Here is a 15,235-nt window from a genome sequence, read left to right on the forward strand (position 1 = left end):
CGCTTCAGCAGCCAGCTGGTTTGGGTGTGTTGCCGTCTTTCCTTGTGTTTTTTTACGTACCTGCCGATTTCTTCTTTCACCGTTGGTATTTTTAAGTCTTTGCGTATATCCTCGTTTCTGACATACCATGGGATGTTCACTATTGTTTTCAGTATCTTCGATTGTAGCGAGTCTGGTTTATTTATGTGGCAAATGAAAAAATGTTTCTCTTTTTATCGTATAACCTGGACTACACGCAAATGGCACTATAGTAACGTACAGTCTAACAGCAATTTCCATTTCCATATTTTCCAGTAATTCCAATATAGTAATTATAAATATAAATAATTGCTATTATTGAGATATGTATAATTTTGTGTGCTAGACTAGATTGGTCGCGTAGTAGTGACACACGTATGTGAATATGAGTGTGCGCAAGTATGTGTGTGCATAGCGTCAGAAGAATGCAACTGCTCCGTTGGCTGTGTGGTATGGAAGATGGTGAGACAAGGAGAGTGCTGAGACGCGTGCAAATATGTATCCACGAAGATCCTGGAAATCCTTCAATAAATAAAGCTAAAACTATTTTAATACGAATTCTAAGTGTAATCTGAGTGTTCCTTTACTTTTATTTCGGCAATTAAGATCCACAATTCTCAACAGCTATGTTAGCGTTAAGAGGCAACGCCAGCTGGGTAAATAAGCCTCTGTATAAAACGATACGAGTGTCATTAACCGATAGACGCTGAAATATCAGCAATTTTATAACAATTCTTTTATAATTTTATAGCAACGTTATAAAATATATTTGTGCAACGAAGATAGAAAACACGTCTTGAGAAAATATATCCTTTGCCTTTGTACGAGTTTTATCCGATCAATCAATTTCTCAATTTTCGTTAATATGACAATTTACATAAAGTTTTATTACCTACAATTTTAAACGAAATCTTGAAACCAGTCGTTTCATCTCACCGAGCCTGGTAAGATTAGTGCTAACGACGAATACGTTTGCCACCTACGGCGCTTGAGGATTTAAACGAACGACGGACTCGGGTTCTCTCTACGACTAAGACACACACGTTTTGCTACGAATAGAATTCCTTTCCTGATGAATTTTCACCACATTAGTGGAAGAAATCGAACGTTTTCTCATACAGAATGATGTCACTTCAATTATCGTACAAAGTCTACTACGTACGAAGTTTCTACTTCCTTTCTTCTTCTTCTGTCCTCTGTGTTTACTCAAAAAGTTTACCCTAAATAAATAAATAAATAAATATTCTTCAGAACGCACACAGCAGTGAAAAGCGAGGAAGCCAACTCGACCCAACATAATAGCGCGAGATCGAAGCTTCGCGTGCTTATCTTCTCGTAGCTTTTGACAATTTACTGGTCCATGTGGCTGGCGCGCAAACTCTAGAATTTTACCAACGCTGCGAGGTAGCTACATCGTAGACACAGACATTTCCCTGTAGGGACGTTTATTCGACCCGGTTCAAGGATCAAGGAATCAGGAAGAAGGCTAATTTTCGACCCACCCGGAAATGGAAGACCAGGCTCCCTTTCGGCAGTGGGAACGAGCCGCCCGGAATGGTCCAGCGGACAAGGACGACCAGGTCTAATCGACCTTCGGCATCGGATCGTTGGCCGGAGGAATTTTAAACGCCGACGTCGAGAATGTGCACTGTTGCCTCTCTGGCGATAATCGCCATCCTTGGACCTCCCCGTTGAAACTGCAGTCTGCTGTCCGACTATCGTTACGCTTTCAGCGTAGCAAGGGACGTTCTTTGAAATTTCACCGGGTGAAAATAAAAAGGCGACGAGGAGAATGTAAATGGAATGTAAATATCTGGGAGAGAAACAGGGCAGAACTGGAAATACCAAGGGGAATCAGTTTATCTATCATCTTGAACATCCCCACAAGCGAAGAACGAAATCGCTTTCACCTGCGATCGATTGCCTAATTATGCCAGCGAGGTACTCTGCGTGCCTCGAACCAGCTTGCTGAATTTGTGCGCGTGATAAATTTCAGAAAAATTCAAATGCAACCAGTGTTTTCGTAGTAGGGTCAGCGTTTAATTAACTAATTTTAACTTGAATTTTCAAATTTAATTTTCATTTTATCATGCGTGGACCTGGCGTTCTCCTTCTTCGATTAATTTTCAATTGGATTTTTCCATCTTTCCCGAGCGTAAAACGTCCATATATTTTTGTTTCCATTTGTCCGGGCGTTTTTTCAGCGTTGCCTATGGTTACGACTATGCGAAATAGGATAATATCGAGAAAAGTTGCAAAAGAAGAAGCAAGAAGAGATTTAGGGAAGAAATAGGCAGCGGTCACGAAGCCAGCCAAAGTTATTTATTAATTTGAATTAATTAACAAAATCCTAAAGTTTGTATCTTACCTGTCCTGTTACCGATCTCGAAAGATATTTATACTTCCTGAGCCGTAAAAAGCTTGCAAAAATTCGATCGCAAATTTAGCAAAAAAAAAAAAAGCAACCAATTAACGAGGAAATAGGAGGGAAAATTAAAAGGTAAATTATTTATCTGAATCCTGAAGAGTTAATATCGCCAACTTTCAGCTGATCGACGAACGTACTCGAATCTCGAGTAAGCAAGAAGGCGAACTCCGCTCCGAAAACAGTTTTCAACAGTCTCTTAAATCCACTTTAACTTCTATCAATTTTTGCGAAGCGTAATTCTGTTTGTAATTTTGCAGGGGCGAAACGAAGCGAAACGAAGGAGAAGAGTGGCTGGAGGAGGAAGCGTAACGCACAACTACGCGGTAGCAGCCAGCAGCCTCTCGTTAGACGGGACAATTAAAGATCTCGTTATTTTCAGCCGCGAGAACCGGATCGTTTTAACGGCGGGCCGAGCAAATTAAACGTTTCGAGATTACACGACGCCACTTCCATCTCGAAATTATCGTGCCCACGATCCGATTTGGTTAGCGCGATCTTCAACATCTAATCGTTCTTCGTCGTCTCCTGTTTAAAACAGTTAGCCGGACCAGGAAAATCGTGACCAGGCACGGGAATTTCGAAAGGCGGATGCAGTCGAGTCCTCCTTGTTTCTGGGCTAAAAAGGCTGTGGCGCGGTTAACAGCAACATCAGGAAACAAACGTTCAATCGTCCACGTAACGATACTGTTTGTATTGTAACTTAAACCTGGTACAGGTAGGAAGTTTGTACAGAATATCCAAGATATAGTACCAGTTACTAATTTCTGTCTAGTTGCTGTTTGTTTGGGTGTATTTAGAGAAATAGGAATGTGCACGAATATCCACCAACGTTGAATTGCAATGTACCTTAGAGCTGGGGTAGATACCTGAAGAAATTTGTCAGAATATCCAGGATATGTTAGAAGCTACCAGTCTCAGCCTAGTTCCTACTGCTTCAGGTGTCTTTGCAAATATATGAATTTTCATAAATATAAATAAAATTGAATTGTCCATGTATGGATACTGTTTGCAATGTAAAGCTAATGCTAAAGCTTAAAGCTAATGTAAATACCTGAAGAAATTTAGCAGAATATCCAAGATATGTTAGAAGCTACCAGTCTCTGCCTAGTTCCTACTGCTTCAGGTGTCTTTGCAAATATATGAATTTTCATAAATATAAATAAAATTGAATTGTCCATGTATGGATACTGTTTGCAATGTAAAGCTAATGCTAAAGCTTAAAGCTAATGTAAATACCTGAAGAAATTTAGCAGAATATCCAAGATATGTTAGAAGCTACCAGTCTCTGCCTAGTTCCTACTGCTTCAGGTGTCTTTGCAAATATATGAATTTTCATAAATATAAATAAAATTGAATTGTCCATGTATGGATACTGTTTGCAATGTAAAGCTAATGCTAAAGCTTAAAGCTAATGTAAATACCTGAAGAAATTTGTCAGAATATCCAAGATAAGGTAGAAACTACCAATCTCTGCCTGGTTCCTATTGCTTTAGGTGTGTTTACACAAATAACAATTTGCATACATATCCACCAACATTGAATTGTCCACGTATGGATACTGTTTGCAATGTACCTTAAAGCTAGAGTAGATACCTAAATAAATTTGTCAGAATATGCAAGGTATGGTAGAAGCCACCGATCTCTGCCTAGTTCCTACTGCTTTAGGTGTATTTGCACAAATAACAATTTGCATAAATATGCGAATATCCACATTGAATTGTCCATACAATTATTTGCATTATGTCTTCAACCTCCTACAGGCAAACAGAAAAAATGTTCAAAAATATCCAAAATACACTACTAGTTGCGATATTGAGTAAACAAAACTAATCTCTGCGTAGCTTCTACTCTTTGACTGCTGCTCGCACAAATATACAAATTTGCATAAATATTCACAGTCTATCAATAACCAAATTGCACCGCGAATAGTTAGCTTTATATTTACATTTCCTACCTACATAGCGTGAACATACCGATGTTGACCTGGCGTCATTGTTAATTAGGCGATGCCCTCGACTCTATGCTTAGGGATTGCTCTTTAAACGTAACTTGTCCACGTGTAAAATGGCAAGAAACGAGGATCTCGCGGATGTTATTCCAGCTGGGTTGGCGATATGTGACTTGGCAACGACACTCAATGACCGTCTGTCGTCGTTAAAAGAGGATGGAAAAACCGGCTAAAGCGAAATAAGATGAATTAACGCCAGAGGATACGTGCTCGTGCATGAATCCAATTTAATGAAGCGGCACTGTGTGCGTGTGATTATCTATTCACGCTCTGGCTAGACCCAGACGCTCCTGTAAATTGCCTAATGACTGTCTGCGACAAGAAAAAAATAAGAGGGTTCGGTCGTCCAACGTTTCTTTCACCAATCGATTGCCTCTTTGAAGAATTTTGCTCTACCGTGAACATCTTATTAAGAAGCTTCTAAGAAAAAGAATCTTCCGATGAACCACGTGCGTGCGTATGTCGTTAAAAATAACACGGACATACGTTTTATGATTTTATGATAACATAGAGCGCCTTGTAATACTTTAGCATCGTAGCTCGAGAAAGATTCGACCAATTCATTGAACATCCTATTACGATATAAATGTCACGTTTCGAATGTTATCGAGCATAATGCAATTGCTAATACTAATTTCTTACAAAGAGATAAAAGCGCATATTTTTTCTACCAGATCGTTCATTCTGAATTCCTCGACATTTTATCAGACTGTGAAGGAGTTGGTGATAATTGTTTCAACGAGATAGAGATTTTAGTACGATCGTTTTTCAGCTGGTGTTTCCAGCGACTGATAAAACGAATTCGCAACGAGTACACGATCGATTAACAAATTTTCCAAGAGAAACAGCCTACGTAGAAAGGCTGCGTTTTGGACCAGGCCATGTTCTATGCTTTCTCGTCCAAATCGCGAAATATGAAACGTGTCGAATAGAAATAGCTTCGTGTTAACTATCGGTAGTTCCAGTGTTAAAGAACGTAGCAAGAACGATGACTCGGTGGTTTGAAAGATAAAAAGAAAGAATACCAAAAGCAGCCTTACCTATCTTTTTAAAATCCTAATTCATTCGACCGAAAAATACAATAATCTTTCTGTCTCCTCTCGAACGATAGCTGGGATCGCTGAACCGTTACAAAAATATCTGTGGCCTGTTCGTTGAACGTGGCCTCAAACTTCTGATCAATACTATATTCCCACGCAGCGAGATTCTTTCTTCGTTTCGCCAACGCCAGCTCTCGCTCTCATCAATGAGCAGCTCGTCTCGTTCTCGCCGACGCAGCCACGTCGCTCCTCTTTCTCCATTGCACGCGCGAGAATCCAGTTTCTAAGCGCGAGAGCGTAAGCAGCCGGACCACGTGCACGCGCGTTTCAAAACAAACGCCGCGTGTTAACATTGGCGGGACGATATTACATTTTATTTTACCCTGCGCTCTGCTTGTGCACGTTCGCCCAACGGAAAGTTCCACGAGCAAACCGACCGACTGTAGCAGCTGCTGTGCCTCGACGAATCCCACGTCCCGCAGGAAGCGGTCTCTCGAGTGTTTCAAGATGATATACAACCTTATTAACAAGTCATATACAACAGTTATCGCGATTTCTACTTTATAATTCGAAGAGAATGGCATTTTCAGTTCGACTCTTCGTTTCCTTACTTTCCTCTGTGTCTTCGTACATTTATTTTCGTTAATGAACAACTCTACTTGTGACGATAAACGTGGTAATTTCAATCCGATAATTTATCAGATCAAACGTACAGAATACGGTCGAATAGTATGCAAAAGAACACAGGACACGATTCCTTGTAGGAGAAAAAGAAGGAAATGAATAGAAATTTCCATTCTCGGGTTAGTTTGCAAAATCGAGTTTGAGGAATTATCAATTATGCTTGATAAACGTGGCTAATTAACGACTGGATGTGAGTAATTAAATGATAAAATTTTGTTACATATTTTGTTCTTATTTTTTCGTAAATTGCCACACCCTGTATATTCATTTATTAATGAATTTATTCGTTGGATGAAAAATAAGTCCGGTTTAATCGACGTTGTTAGAGCTAAAAATATTTCAACCTTTAGGTAATTAACCGTAAGTAATTAACGTACGAGAAACGGACGACGGTGGTTAACGCGTATTAAAATTTCATTCGCCTTCGAATTTCTATTTTCGTTGGGAAAAGCTTGGAACGTTTGGTTCAATGAACTAGTCACGTCATCGACAGGTTGCGACAGTTTCGTTTAAAATGAAATAATATGTAATAATTTAATGATACAGTTTAATCGCCAGAACTGATAGTGGCGATAATACGAATGGAATGTACGAGGAGAAAATTTCCGATTACCATGTTACCATTACAATGTTATGTAAGCTGAATATTCATGATATACAAAACTATCTCTGACTCCGGGGAAACGTGAATTGGCCGTATAACAAGAACAGATGATCCAAAACCTACTCATCCGAGTATTTAAAAGGAATCTCTCCCACCTTCCTCCTTACCACAAATTTTTACAAACGTTAACTAAACCCAAAACTCGTGATCCACTTGTTGGATTTCTAATGTTACAGAGACATTCGACAGCTATTTATTTTCATATTCTACCAACAAATTTCTATAATATAATTATATATATAAACATTACGTAACATATATAAACAAACGTTAATTAAACCCAAAATTTGTGATCTACTTGCTGGATTTCTAATGTTACACAGACATTCGACAGCTACTTATTTCCATATTCTACCAACAAATTTTTGCAATATAATTATATATATATATATAAGTTTTGTAATAATTTTTCAGAAACAAAAACAATTAATCTACCTCCATTCTAACCAAATACGAAGAGAGATGAGGGACAGAGGGGAATTTCTCCTTGCTCTTCCCGATTTACCAAGAACCCATTCACCTACAAATATAAATTCGTAAATAAATAACGAAGAAGTAGCGGAAATAAAAGGTAAAAATACATGTTCACGAAGGAGGATGGCGACTCGTCGGGGCTTAAAATATTCCTCAAATACAAAACCTGAGTTAAGAGCAGCGAATGCTATACTTTGCAGCCAAGGGGTAGGCGTTTCAGCTGCGGAGGAATCAATCAGGCGCGAGAACTGCTAAGGTTCAGACAGGTGCAAAAGGACGCGGGAAGACGAAAACGCGGGCGAGACACCGCGTGCAGGACGTATGCACCGAAACAGGTATCGAGATGGGCGCAGGTGGTCACAGCCAGCGGGGAACTTTCGACAAAAGAAGCGACTGCAACGATTCCCTGGCGCACAAAGACGACCGGGAACAGGCTCCACGACGACCATATGCGCGCGTAGTCCTTCTTCCTCGTAAGCTGCTTAACCAGAGATTAGACAGACTCTTTCATCCCTTGCTGAATCTTAGCGCGCAAAAAAAAAATGACAAAATCGTTGAATTTCCTCCAGAGAAAGAGTAAAACACCAAGTGGAGAAATTCCAAGGAGTCGACGTTTCGTTCGTTCACGCCAGAACGGTATCGCAAGGTTCTCATAGAATTGTAAATTTGTGTACAGCCAAGAAGAATCAAGAGTAGATAATTTAATAAAATTATTCAATTAGTCGGAACGCTGGAGTTGGTATATTTTCCATTTAAATGCCTGCATCGTTTTCCTAATTTGTATCATAGTTTGAAATTATAGGGCAATGATAACTTGATGTATATTCTATTAACCCTTCTGAGACTAATGAGACTGCGAGAACGATTGCTGAGAACGAATCCTCGTATTTAAGTTTCAAACTGGAGCGCGCTATAAGCCTTCTTATTTCATTATTGCGCTAATTACTAAAAGGAAGATCCCGCGGGCGTTGATTCGGTAAACCTCGCAGTTGGCCGTGAATCTACGCCGTTAGTTTAAATTGAAAACGCACTGGTATCGTTCCACTCGTTAAATACGAGTAGCTATCGCATGATTACAGGTGTATCGTAAAATTCTCGGCACGCATGGTAGTGGGCGTGGGTTGTTCTAACGCTGGCTCCGATTCTTCGCTATCGCAGTTTCCCAACGAAGCTTTATAAACAAGATAATTAACGCGTACACCTAGGCACGCGATGGCCGTCTTAATTACACGCCACGGTTCGACGATTTAGGCGGGGCGAAAGTGAGAGACGAATAGAAAAAAAGAAGGAAAGACGACGACGCTATGGAACGAAGTAATACCGTGGCGTCTTTGATCTCGTCGCGCTAATAACTTGTCAGAAAAGTTAATTAATAGCAAAGCCTCGAGGAGACCGGGCCAAGCGAGCAAGCAAAGATGATTGACTTCGTTACACATCCCTCTGTTAGACCGGAGATGAACTTCCGCTTTTCCTCGCCATCGTCTCCACGGCAATCCTCTGTCTCTGCTTATCGTCCGCTCTAATTCACCTGGCAGTTCACACTCTGTTCTCGCGACGACAAGAAGCCACGTCTTTTCCAATCTTCTACTCGAATATTATTGAGAAATGTAATACGCTAAACGCGCTTTAGCTGCGCGAACAAATACGAATGGAATTTCAATCAAGTTTTTGTAACTGAACTGCGTCAATGACTGTTATTATACTTGTGCATTTTACCACTATGCAGGCACCAAATCGTTCGTTTATGGTAGTCTCTAATTTTCATGTTTTAGATCAAAGAAAAAGATTTGTACGGAATGATGGAGCTTTATAATGGAAATAAAAGTTTGGTTAAAATAAATAGAACTCATATTATATACATTAGAGAGATATTTTATGTAATTGGATTTATTGGATCGGAGTATGTGAAATGTTATTTCTATGGAGTTTCGACCTAATGGGCTAGCACTATTCGCTTTGTTGTAGATAAAAAAAGAAATTTGCTGTATTGCACGTGCAACGAATGCACTACGCATGCAGTGGATATAGAAATATAGAAATATTAAATACGAAAAATGACCATGTCAAAAATTCAAAGATTAAAACTGATTTCAATTTTTTCAAACATTTAACGTCTTCCATGTAATTTTCATCTAATAAATAAATAATCTGAATGAGCAATTTTAAATTCTAACGCGATGTCGTTTATAAATCTGAAAATAGTAGAATTAATTAATGTTATCCAGAGACGTTATATACATACGTTCATTTAGAAATTAGTTTAACCAAACGTCGTGTCAAGGAAAACACAATTTACGTGATTAAAGTTGATATTTTACACGAGTCAACACAATGTAACTTGGTACTGTTCGAATCGGATTAGAACCCAAATATCTCGCGATAGAATAAAAACATAGAAACATCGATACACTAACACGTTGATCGTCACGGTCGTCGCCGGTGACCCATGTTGTTACATTTTATAGGGCAATTAAGATAAGAGAACAGATTTTTACAAATGCGAATTACTTCGATAGCGTTGCCAGAAAAAGGCGTACAAATAGAACAAAATATTCTACAAAAATTAAACGTTATGGTGTACTATATTTCAATCTATTGCGACTTTTACAACGAAATATGTAAATTCGCGTGGCAGTCAACGTGTTAATACCATGCACGCAAAAAAATCTTTCGAAACGATCTCCCCGCGTCTGGAGGAGGGAAACACCGATGAGAGAGAAAGAGAAAGAGTGTCGAAATACGCAGCGTCTAGGCACGCGAGCATTGCACGCCACGAGGAGCGTCCTTAACAAAATTAAGCTTTAAATATTCACTTACCGAAATGCAGAAAGACTCCAGGCGTGGTAGCGTCATTCGTGAATCGCCTCCTTCGAGACCAAACGTGTCCCTCAAAGTCGCAAACTTCTCTGACGTGCACTCGCGAACGATATACGACGACAAACACTACGTAAAACGATGATGTGACACTGTATCTCGCGACAGACTCACTAAAGAAAAGTACGGTCGCACGAAGCGGCACGCGGATGTGACAGGAGTGAACATAACCTTACAACCGGTGTCACGAAGTACGTACGTCGGAAGTACGGAGAGGAAGAGAACGCGAGAACGAACTACGAGTAGCACCAAGGAGACGGCGACCGTGAAACGATTCTCCAGTCCTCCAGAAGGTTCGAGGTCCCGACGAAAAGACACGAGTTGGTTTATCGCGAGTTGGAAAAACTGGATGCCACTCGCCTTCCACTCTGCGCGTCGCAGGAACACGGGTATAACAAGGACACCGTACCACGAGGCTTCCCGACACAATATCCGCAATCCGCGGAAGGACTGTCGTCCGACCGCGTTCACCCGCGCCCCTCCATCGACCACCGACCGGGAGAGGGAAGCCAGGTAGGACCACAGAGAGGGAGAAACGACGAGGCTTTCAGTGTGGAGACTGCGCGGGAACGAGGAAGAAGGACGAACGCACGGCGCCATTCGATTCAGGGTAGGAGAAAGTGAGAAGAATGCCATCAGACAGGAACGTACGTAGCGAAGGGCGTGGGGTTCCTGGAAGTAAGAAAGAAATTGATTTTTTATCATTAGACTAGAGATGTTTATGAAAATTCGTATTTTTATAAATATGACTAAGGAAATGGAACCTAGATGGAAAATTGCTTTATCTATTAAATAGATTATACACGGTATAGAGATTTTATTTTAGATTATTAGATTATTAGATTTTACTACACAGGGTACTATACTTCGTACATATTTATTTATGTAAATTATGAACGTTCTGTGCATTTTTGCATTTTCAAATTTCCTATAAATTCATAATCTACTATTTTCGTTGGTAATTGTCGTTGTAAAGTCTTTCGAATTATTTTTGTTTGGTTTACTTAACTTTACTGTATAATTGTTTGTTATATATTTATTGTATTGATTGTAGATAGGATACTGTAATTTTAAAATTTTTAAATGTGAAATTTAGTCAGTTTAATTGTTTTATTGGAATAATTGTTCAAGTTCGATATACTTTCAGTACCTATTTTCTTGTATTTTTCTAATTACAGATTTACAGGTTATAATGTCGTAAAACTTCGTTTAAAACGTAATAATACGAAATTGACCAAGACTGGTTATATCTTAGAAATATAAAAGCACCGATAATTATATCTTTTAAAATAGAACATTTTTAACCAAACTAAGAATCGTTCGAGTCGATACATTTCTCTTTTGTTGTTGCATAACTTTATTAATTTCAATTTTGTGAAGAAATAATATTCTTACTATTTCAAGGCTACTTAAGCATTAGTTAAAATACGTAATATAATACGTATTACGTATAATATAAAATACGTAATACGTTTTAAAAGAAGTAAAATATGTCTCTTTAAGAATATCACTAAACCAATAAAAAGAATAAATTGAACCTTCCAACCAACAATTCACTAACGAGAATAATTTTTGTACGATTTGAAAATGCATGGATGAAATTTTATCGACGAGTGACATTTATTACGTAAACATTTATGTAATAACAATTTACATTTCAAATGTCTCGCTGTTTTTGTCAGTCTCGTACTACTGTTATTTACATATAACATATAACAATCGTTTATTAGAACGATATATAATTGTCAAAGCTTAACATACCTTCGTTTCTCTCCTTACATCTTTCCAATGCTCATGGTGTACAGGTTACACATTCAGAATACTGTAAAACTTCGTCGTACTTCGAACCTGTAGTTAACTATACTTTCATGCGTTACTTTCTTTTTAATAATAAGAGTACACTCGAAGAAAACGGAACATGTTCCAGATACCAAACTCTTCCATTCTTTTTTGCATGCAACGTACCACGTACAGAACTATTCGAAACTTCGAAACTGCTAACCGGAAGTGCATACGTCGGTTACCGCCAAAACTAATAATAAGATACGTGATTGAATCCTATTGGCTATTTGCCCTTTACGAATTATCTAAAAGCCAATCAGAAATTAGTTCTGAAAATCTAACGAAAATTACACCAATACGTATTACCGTTTCTTATATTTTGTTATTCTTCTAAAAATAAACGGAACATTAAAACTGTTTTTAACTCCGAACGATCCGTTCTAGAAAAAAAGTATTTATTTACAACCAATGAAATCAGAGGACCAGTGTTATTCGATAGCACGTTAGAGTCATATATGGAGTTTACAGTGGGTTGATTGCGTGAAATTCCGATAAATATTTCTTTCTCGGACGTTTAATAGCGTCACGCCTGTTCACGGTCAGGTTAGCCTACCGGCGCGCGCTTGCGGGCGAGGGGTCGGGCGGGATCCGGGGAGATCGACCACTGAGTCAAACGACCGGTCGAGTTTGCGCAGTGGACAAAGCATAACCGCAGTACAAACTTTTTCCATGTTCGAAGGGGCAAGTAACGCGGCTCGTAACTGCGGTAGGTAGGATTCTGAAAGGACTACAGCGAGATCCTATGCGAAGAATTCCTAAAAGGTACGGTTCACTCCACCTATAGTTCCTCCCTTACCAAATATTCCATGTATTTCCAACACTTTATACGTACTAGAGTTTACAAGACCGGAGTTGAGATTGAGTTGGTCCAGGTTAGATTCGATCTGGATCTAGATTAACACTACTATTCAGTAATAACGAAAATAAGATAATCTCTTTTGTTATATAGTATATTTCTATGTATTGAAATTAATTTACTATAACAATATATTACAAATAATATACTAATTAAATTTTGTATCATTTAATACTACTTTGATGCGATTACAATAATTTGATACCATGAAAATGAAATGTAGAAGCTAATAAAAAAATGCTTCATTGGAAGTTAAGAATGTCTGAAAATATATTTTAGAGGCAATGTATGTCTTTCTACTCCTTTAAGCGAGAGTGAGCTATGAATATTTTACCTGTATTTTTTTTGCATAAGATCCTCTTGTACAATACTCTACCAATTAACAGTATTAGTCAATTAATAAGTTACAAGTTATGGAATATAAACTTCTTTTTTATAACTGCACATTCTTACATGAAGTAGAATAATCAGTTGATGTGTAAGTTATAAAACTAACAAATACAATTTTATTTATTTTATTACCAAGTTTGTTATGCAAGAGAAGTTATTGATACTGACAATACTGGCTTGTGATTAATACTGGCTTGTGATTTGTAATTTGTAAAATTCCCCATATATGCAAATTTTTGTGCGAATTCATATTTTTATATAACTGATGAAACAAATGGAATTTAACAGCAAGTAGAAATTTATTTCATTCACCGAATATTATAATATACAGTATACATTGAAAATTTTGTACATTTTTGCATATTATGTGCGTTTTGTGCATTTTTGTAATTTTACAATTTCAAATTCCTTATAAATGCATAAAAATCGGTAGTTTATTATTTAAATAATGTCATTAATTAATTGTACAAGATGGACCAATGGTGAAGTTAGCGAAGTTAACACGTACAGTAGTGTACATACCTGTGAGATTCGATACCTCGCCGCTCGCGTCGCATCTTTCGATTATCGAACGAATAGTTTCGCACGTTACGCGTTCTTTGACGAATCCGTTGAAATCAAGCGTAATTTGAGTTTGATTTTCGATAAATACGTGATACGTTAGATTGAAATGTGCGATGTCGGCGGCGTGTCATAAGTTGTAATAACGTGTATTGTGTGTGCAGTCAATAATGATCACCTTGTCCATTGTACCAGGATTTGTTTACTCGCCAAAGCACGTTACTCGTTCAACTGGTGAGCGTCGAAGGTGCAACAAATCATTTTCGTTTGAATTACGAAGCTGCTGACGTTCATTGGAATGCCGATAAAAAGAGTTACGAGATCCGTGAGTTTTTTATTAATTCATATATTATATGTACATTATTAATTCACATGCACGATAGATACTTGTTTTATATCGGAAATCGTATTGGTGGATGATTTTTTTTTAAGCGTTTGCATCAACGTATTTCGAGATGTTACAGATTTTATCATAGCATTTTATTACAGCAGTATAATACATTTAAGATGATATTGTAACAATTTCAAAAGTATAGAAACATTGATAAATGTATATTATGTCTTGTATATGCTTAGTTTCTCTGTACACGATAGCTATAATTGATATAACTGGCAGCCATTTTGTTAAAATTTCATTCGTATGCTAAAAGGTAATAGACTTGGATTTATACGTAATAAAATCTTAGTTGAAATTTGCACGTTAGCGAAATTGTAATTATTAGTCGTTTCAATTAAAAAGAATGCAAGATTGATATAATAATTATTCTTTTAAATGTGTTTTTAACATTTATAAGAGAAAGAAAGTAATGACCTTAGAAAGAAACTAACCTTGAGAAAAAATCATCCGACGGAGGATAATTGGTAATAATAACTTCTATCTCGTGCTATATATAGAACGATTAATGCAAACAGATCACATGGCCAACCTTGATCAAGAGTTACAGCCTCGTTGCAGTTCGTTCACCTTGTTTGCGGTTATCTATACACCAAGTGTTTCCAATGATCATTTTTCATACCAATATAGATCCGCAGACATCTGATCAAATCACTACCAATCATATTGCACGAATAATTTCTAATTTGAATCAACTGTAAATAATCGAGTAGAGTCTCACTGTATTGTCTCAATTTTATTAAAGAAATCCGTGAACACAACGACGGCTGTAATTCAAAACCAAGATTCAAATAAACCCCATGCTCATACGTGTAAATGTAGAATTTGACTAAATTTAAATGCCAAGTGTTCATGTAGTATTCGTATTAAATGGAATATTTTAATGATATTTAAGCCATGTACTAAAAAGGTTCGGCCGGACAATTTTAACCGTGAAAATAAATATTTAATTAAAATATTATATTTTTACTGCCAACGCTGGTACAACTACTGCTGTTTTTT

The 15,235-nt window shown here is 37.7% G+C and overlaps 1 protein-coding gene and 1 long non-coding RNA gene across 2 annotated transcripts in view; one reads left to right on the top strand and one right to left on the bottom strand.

Annotated features, from left to right (window-relative positions):
* Window positions 1–10,657, bottom strand: part of LOC117216919 (alpha-mannosidase 2) — a 151,103-nt gene extending 140,446 nt beyond the window's left edge. The window contains exon 1 of the mRNA XM_033464090.1: window positions 10,134–10,657. The gene's annotated coding sequence lies outside the window, so the exon portion shown is untranslated. The remainder of the gene's footprint in view (window positions 1–10,133) is intronic.
* A 1,870-nt stretch (window positions 10,658–12,527) lies between these two features.
* Window positions 12,528–15,235, top strand: part of LOC117217194 — a 74,018-nt gene continuing 71,310 nt past the window's right edge. The window contains exons 1-2 of the long non-coding RNA XR_004489494.1: window positions 12,528–12,794; window positions 14,035–14,164. This is a non-coding gene — a long non-coding RNA (uncharacterized LOC117217194). The remainder of the gene's footprint in view (window positions 12,795–14,034; window positions 14,165–15,235) is intronic.

The sequence above is a fragment of the Bombus bifarius genome, unplaced genomic scaffold, assembly GCF_011952205.1.
Source record: "Bombus bifarius isolate JDL3187 unplaced genomic scaffold, Bbif_JDL3187 scf7180000007974, whole genome shotgun sequence".
Taxonomy (NCBI): Eukaryota; Metazoa; Arthropoda; class Insecta; order Hymenoptera; family Apidae; genus Bombus; species Bombus bifarius.